This window comes from Marmota marmota, unplaced genomic scaffold, assembly GCF_001458135.2.
Source record: "Marmota marmota marmota unplaced genomic scaffold, marMar, whole genome shotgun sequence".
NCBI lineage: Eukaryota > Metazoa > Chordata > Mammalia > Rodentia > Sciuridae > Marmota > Marmota marmota.
The window spans coordinates 17,196,871-17,204,151 of NW_025999977.1; positions in this window are offsets into that span (position 1 = coordinate 17,196,871).

Genomic DNA, 7,281 nt, shown 5'->3' on the forward strand with positions numbered 1-7,281 from the left:
TATGTACATACATACATATATGTGTGTGTGTGTATATATATATGTATACACACACACACACACACATATATATATATATATATTAGTTGTCAATGGACCTTTATTTAATTGTTTTATTTATATGTGGTACTGAGAATCAAACCCAGTGCCTCACACATGCTAGGCAAGTGCTTAGCCATTGAGCCACAACCCCAGCCCCATTTTTTTTTTTTAAGGAGAACATTTTGATTTCACAACAGAAAGTTATAATGGGATCAATGGGAGAGACACAGCAGCTCTCAGAGATAAGTGCTGCAAATGGGAGTCAGAATATAAATAAAAATATGTCCTTCAGACAGCAAAAATTCTTGAAACCTCTTTTAAATAGACGTTATGCCATGTTTTCATGAGACATTTCTGAGAAATTGGATAGACATTCCTTTCATGGCAGTGTTGAAAACATGCATGAAGAACGGTCACATAATACACCAAGGTGATATTCAGAGTATAACGGAAACAGTACATGACAGACCATCTAACACTATCAGCTGAACATAACCATTCTTCCTGTTTTGTTTAATAGGGGAAGTTATTGTATAATGTTAGACATATATTCTGTATGCTTGTCAGGCTGGGGAGATTTGTTGATTGGGTTTTGGTCTCAGTTTCAGTTTTCAGTGCTAGAGTAATTTGGGAATGAAATTTTTGTGCTAAGGTTGTACTGAACTAATAAAGAACTATTCAGTTGAAGTCCTGATCATTTTATTTCCACTTTTAACTGCTACTGAATGAATTTTTCTTTTAAGTAAATCTTGGTAGAAATCTTGGTTGAAACATTTCAATGATCTAAATTCAATGTATTGTCTTTCATTAATAAAACATTTACAAACTAATTTCATAGCCCTCCCCTAGCGTGGCTTCTTTTCTGCCAACTTCTCATCCTGATCGGTTGGTTGATTGATTGCATGTTGATTGCAGTGCTGAGGATCAAATCCAGGGCCTCACACATGCTAGATAAACATTATACCACTGAATTATATCCCCAACCCCTGTTTCTCATTTTATATGCCTTTCCCCGGAGATTTACTCTTTGTTCTACAAATTCCTTTTTTTTTTTTTTTTTTAAGAGAGAGTGAGAAAGAGGGAGAGAGAGAGAGAATTTTAATATTTATTTTTTAGTATTTGGCGGACACAACATCTTTGTCTGTATGTGGTGCTGAGGATAGAACCCAGGCCGCACACATGCCAGGCGAGCGCGCTACCACTTGAGCCACATCCCCAGCCCACAAATTCTTAACTTTCTACTTTTTTCTCATATCTTCCACATCTGTTCTACAACTCTCAACTCTCAACCAAAGATGCTGCCTTCTATTTTGTTGAAAAAAGAAGACATCAGAAGATGAACATCTTTTGATTGCAAAATCTACGATTCTCCTTGCACCTGGACATTTTCTCTTTCTTCTCCCCAGTTTCAATGGCAGGAGTGTCCTTCTTCCTATCATTTTACTCATACTCAAAATCCAGTCCCCCTCTCTCCACATCATATTTTCCTTTCTAATGACTTATTCTGGTCCAAAACAAACAAGTGCTAGCATGTCTTATCTGTAAAATGCCCTTTTATTTACGTATATTCTTACTTTGCCCTATATTGTATAGTATCTAAGATATATTATATCCTATATTTACTTACATCTCCTTCTTTTGCTTTCCCATCCAGAAAAAGTTCTTAAAATATCCTGTCTTTATAAGCCTTTCTAACCAAAAGACTCTAGATTTATTTTATTTTATTTTTATTTTTTGGTACTGGAGATTGAACCCAGGGGCACTCTACCACTGGGGCAACATCCTTAGCTCTTTTTATTTTTATTTTGAGTCAGGGTCTCACTAAGTTGCTGATGCTGGCCCATGAGCTTGCAGTCCTCCTGCCTCAGCCTCCTGAGTCTCTGGGATTACAGATATGTGCCACCATGACTTGCAACAAATAAGTCACTCTTGAATCCTCTTCAGTACAACTTCCTTGACCCACCATGCCTCTGAAAATGTGCCTGTCTAGGTCACCAATGACCTTTATATTGCTAAATCCACTGGACAGTTTCGATTCTTATATTATTGATTTACCAGCAGTGCCTCTCTCCTCTGAAACATTATTTTCACTTAGCTTTTTACAATGCCATTCTGTGCAGAAAAGAGTTAAGATAGCAGACCTGAGATTGCTATGTTTAGAAGAAACTTGATGTTTGGTCCCTGGAAGGAATCTTGGAACTTTGGATTTCAGAAGTGTTACCATTCTTCCATAACTGATAACATGGTTTACTGAAAAAACCAGCCTCTACCTCAGAGCAAAGCCTGTCCAAGGAAGGGACATCACCTTTGTCCTTGGAAAGACCCACAGAGCACTCCTAGGCACATTCCCATACTGCTAAGAGGTTTATCTACAAATAACAGGAGAGATCTGCTGCACCAGGTGTCCCTGACTCAGTTAGGCTAGGTGGGGATCCATAGCAGCCCCCTAGAAGCCACCAATCAGCATGAGACAGGGAAATACCTGGGATGCCAGATGACCCTCCCAGTAGTTTATGGTGGTTGATAACGTGTTGGGAAACCATGTAGTTCTGCACGAACACCCCTTTAGGCTTAAACCAATCAGTTCAAACGAATCCCCCTCTTGTAGTAACCAATCACCCTACCCAACTTGTTCCCGCCAGTGAATGTGCTAATCATGTTTTAGAGTTGTTATTTGATTTTCCCCCGGTGTGTGATGATTTGCTAAGAGATGCTATGATGTATATGGGGGTCCCTGCCTTCTCCAAAGAATGTATAAAACTGCTGCAAACCCTGGGCTCGGGTCTCTCAGCATCACCAGTTGCTGTGTGTGCGCGCGAGGAGGACTGAGCTAGCTTGCAATAAACACCTCTTTGCTGTTTACATCGATCTTGGTCTCTGGTGGTCTTTTGGGGGTCCCGAATTCGAGCATAACATTACTGTGCCTAGACTATTTGTACAAATGAAGGGTTGGGGATGTGCGGCCCCTAAGTTCAATTCCTGGTACCCTCCACCTCCCAAAAAAAAAATACAAAAAGGGCTGGGGATGAAGCTCAGTGGTTAAGTGACCCTCGGTTCAATCCCTCATACCAAAAAAACAAAACAACAACAACAACAAAAAGAACCTTCAAACTTGTAATCCCAGTGACCTGGGAAGCTGAGGCAGTAGAATCACATGTTTGAGGCTAGAAACTTAGTGAGACCTATCTTTAGAAACTTAGTGAGACCAGTCTCAAAATAAAAAATAAAAAGTCACTAGGGATATAGTTCTGTGGTAAAGTACACCTGAGTTTAATCTCTAGTACCAAAAAATTAATTAATTAATTATATATGTTTAATGGACATTTAAACAATAAAGATATATAGATGCTAAATAAGCATTCAAAAATGATTATCATGCCAGGTGTGGTGGTGCATGCCTATAATCCCAGCGACTCAGAAGGCTGAGGCAGTAAGATCACAAGTTCAAAGACAGCCTCAGCAATTTAATGAAGCCTTCAGCAACTTAGTGGGACCCTGTGAGAAACTAATGTGACTCATTTAAAAAAAAAATAATAATAACAGCAGCTTCTACCTCAAGGCCTGTCCTAAGGAAGGGGGCATGACCCTTGTCCTTGGAAAAACCCACAGAGCAATCCTAAACACATACCCATCCTGCTGAGTTGTTTGTCTGTAAATAACAGGAGAGATCTGCTGCACCAGGTGTCCTTGACTCAGTCAGGCTAGGTGAGGACCCATAGCAACCTCCAATCAGCATGAGACAGGGAAAATACCTGGAATGCCAGATGACCCCCCACTAGTTTATGGTGGTTGATAACATGTTGGGCAACCATGTAGTTTAGCACGTACACCCCTCGTGGCCTAAACCATTCAGTTCAAACAAATCCCCCTTTTGTACTAACCAATCACCCCTACCCCACTTGTTCCCGCCATTGAATGTGCTAATCAACGTTAAGAGTTGTTTGATTTTCCTTAGGTATGGAATGATTTGCTGTGTGATGTTGTGACGCATAGAGTATCCCCCCAAAACCTATAAAATCTCACTGAACAAAGGACCAGGACTCACTCCCTGGGACCGCTGCATCAGGAAAGGTTATGAATCCAGGCTCGAGCTTGCAATAAAGACTTGTGTGATTGCATCGGATTCGGCTCCTGGAGGTCTACTGGGGTCCCACAAATCTGGCATAATACCTGTCTCAAATTAAAAAATAAAAAGGGCTGGGGATGTGACCAGAGAACCCCTGGGTTCAATCCCCTATACAAAAAAAAAATACTTATCATTATTAGTCATTGGGAAAATGTAAATTAAAATCTTAATGAGATAAGAGATACTATTATACTCCCACTAGAATGGCTAAAGTTTAAAGACTGATGAGGCCAAATATGGGCAAGTGTGTGAAGCAACTAAAATTCTCAGACGATATTGGCAAAAATGTAAAATAACTACTTTGGAAAACAGTTTATAGTTTCTTAAAGTTGCAGATACACATACTGTATGATTCAGCCATTCTACTCCCAGGATTTTTTTTTTTTTTTTGCATGAACCAAGATGTTTATTGTAATAATATTTTCTTCAAACAAAAACAACATTTATTGTATCTTTTTTGAATACCTTTTTTTTTTTAATATTTATTTTTTTTTTAGTTATCGGCAGACACAACATCTTTGTTGGTATGTGGTGCTGAGGATCGAACCCGGGCCGCACGCATGCCAGACGAGCGCGCCACCGCTTGAGCCACATCCCCAGGCCCCAAAAACAACATTTAAACAAAAAAGTGGAAACACCTTTATTTACTTCCTTTAGGAAGGGAATGGATAAATAACTGGTTTATTCAAAGAATGGAATACTACTATATAGGCGTTAAAAATTAATGAACTAGGACTGCAATTATGGCTTGGTGTTAGAGCACTTGCTTAGTACATGTGAGGCACTGGGCTTGGTTCTCAGCAGTATATATAAAATGAAATAAAATAAAGGTACTGTGTCCATCTACAACTAAAATTTTTTTTAAATTAATGAATTATATTAGCATCTTTTTATCTTTTTAATGTATTTGTTTTAATTAGTTATTCATGACAGTATAATGCATTTATGCACTTTGATATAATATAATTTCTCATTTTTCTGAGTGTACATGTTGTCTACTCCCAGGATTTTTACCCAATAGAAAAATAAATATGTATCAGCTGGGCGTGGCAGTGCATGCCTATAATCCCCTTGGCACAGGCACAGGAGGCTGGGATGGCAGGATTGCAGGTTCAAAGCCAGTCTCAGCCTCGACGAGGCACTAAGCAACTCAGTGAGAGCCTGTCTCTAAATAAAAATACAAAATAGGGCAGGGGATGTGGATCAGTGGTTGAGTGCCCCTGAGTTCAATCCCTGGTACCCCCCACCAAAAAAAAAGAAAGAAAAATAAACACGTATCTATAAAAAGACTTGTGTATGAATATTCATATCAGCTTTATTTGTGATAGCCAGAAACTGGAAATAACCAACATATGCCACCTCTACTATTTGATATAGTGTCCCCTTTAGTAGCCACTGCTCATGAAAAATGCAGCCATGATGCCAGACTGCTGATACTGTCACTACCACAGATCCAATATCATTCATCACCCTTTCATTTTGGCACCACTTGCTCAGGACTCAAAGTACATGGTGGCCTAATCTGGGTCACAAGGCTGTCAGGGGAGTGGGAAGAAGATGAATCACACCCCTTGGGCTTCTGAAGTTAAAGGTAGGAGTCTTTCTACTTTACCAAGACCTAGATAATGGGAGATTTTCGAAATCTGTCAAGTGGGTTCAGAGGCTGGGCAGCCAAAAATAATTATAGAGGACTGGAGATATAGCTCAGTAGTAGTGTTTACCTAGCATGTTCAAGGATTGATCACCAGTACCACTAAATAAATAAATAAAGCTGTAGAGGTCGTGCACACCTGTAATTTCAGTAGTTTGGGAGGCTGAGGCAGAAGGATTGAGAGTTCAAAGTCAGCCTAAGCAACTTAGTGAGTCCCTAATGAATTTAGCAAGACCTTGTTTCTAAATAAAGTGTTTTTTAAAAGGGCTGGGGATGTGGTTCAGTGGTTAAGCACCCCTTGGTTCAATACCTGGTACCTTCCCCAATTCCAGGGGTGGGGCGGAACCCAATTATAGATGTCCACTATTCTAAGTATTTTGAATAGACCAAGGCACATATATTCTTTGTATAACTAGTTATTGACATAAGAACTGACTGCAGGGCTGGGGGTATAGCTCAGTGGTATAGCACTTTCCTAATATATGAGGCCCTGAATTCAGTCCTTGGCACTGGAAAAACAAAACAAAATTGAGTTACTGGGCAGGCATGGTGAGTGTGCCTATAGTCCCAGCACTCAGGCGGCTGAGGTGGGCGGATCACTTGCGCCCAGTAGTTTCATACCAGTCTGGGAAACAAGCCAGACTCTGTTTCAGAATAAATAAATACATACGTAAATAAATCTGACTGACTTGGACATTCAAAGGCAAAACAATAAATCTTCGTCTAGATGTCATATTTCACATAAAATTAACTCAAAATGGATCACAAATGTAAATATAAAACATAAAACTATAAAATTTTTAGAAAAAAAAAATTTTTGGAATCTCAGACTAGGCAAAGAGTCCTAGAGGACAACAATTTCCCCCCCCCCCGCCCCCCGCCCCGTGGCACCAAAGATGGAACCCAGGGCCTACTATATGCTAAGCAAAAAGCACTCTCCCACTGACCTAAACCCCAATATTTGACCCCAGATTTTGATACATAAAAGGAAAAATTGATAACTTTGACCTCATCAAAATTCAAAACTTTTGGGGCTGTGGTTGTGGCTCAGTGGTAGAATGCTTGCCTAGGATGTGTGAGGCGACGGGTTTGATTCTCAGCACTGCTTATAAATAAATGAATAAAATAAAGGTCTAACGACATCTAAAAAAATTTTTAAAAATTCAAAACTTTTATTCTGCAAAAGAATCTATTAAGAAGATGAAAAGACAAGCTATAGCCAAACATGGTGGCTCATGACTTAAATCACAGCTACTCAGAAAGCTGAGGCAGGAGGCTTGCAAATTCTAGGCCAGCCTGGGCAACTTGGTGGGACTTAGTCTCAAAAAAAAAAAAAAAAGAAAGAAAGAAAGAAAGAAAAATGAGGGGCTGGAGATGTGACTCAAGCAGTAGCATGCTCGCCTGGCATGCGTGCAGCCCGGGTTCGATCCTCAGCACCACATACAAACAAAGATGTTGTGTC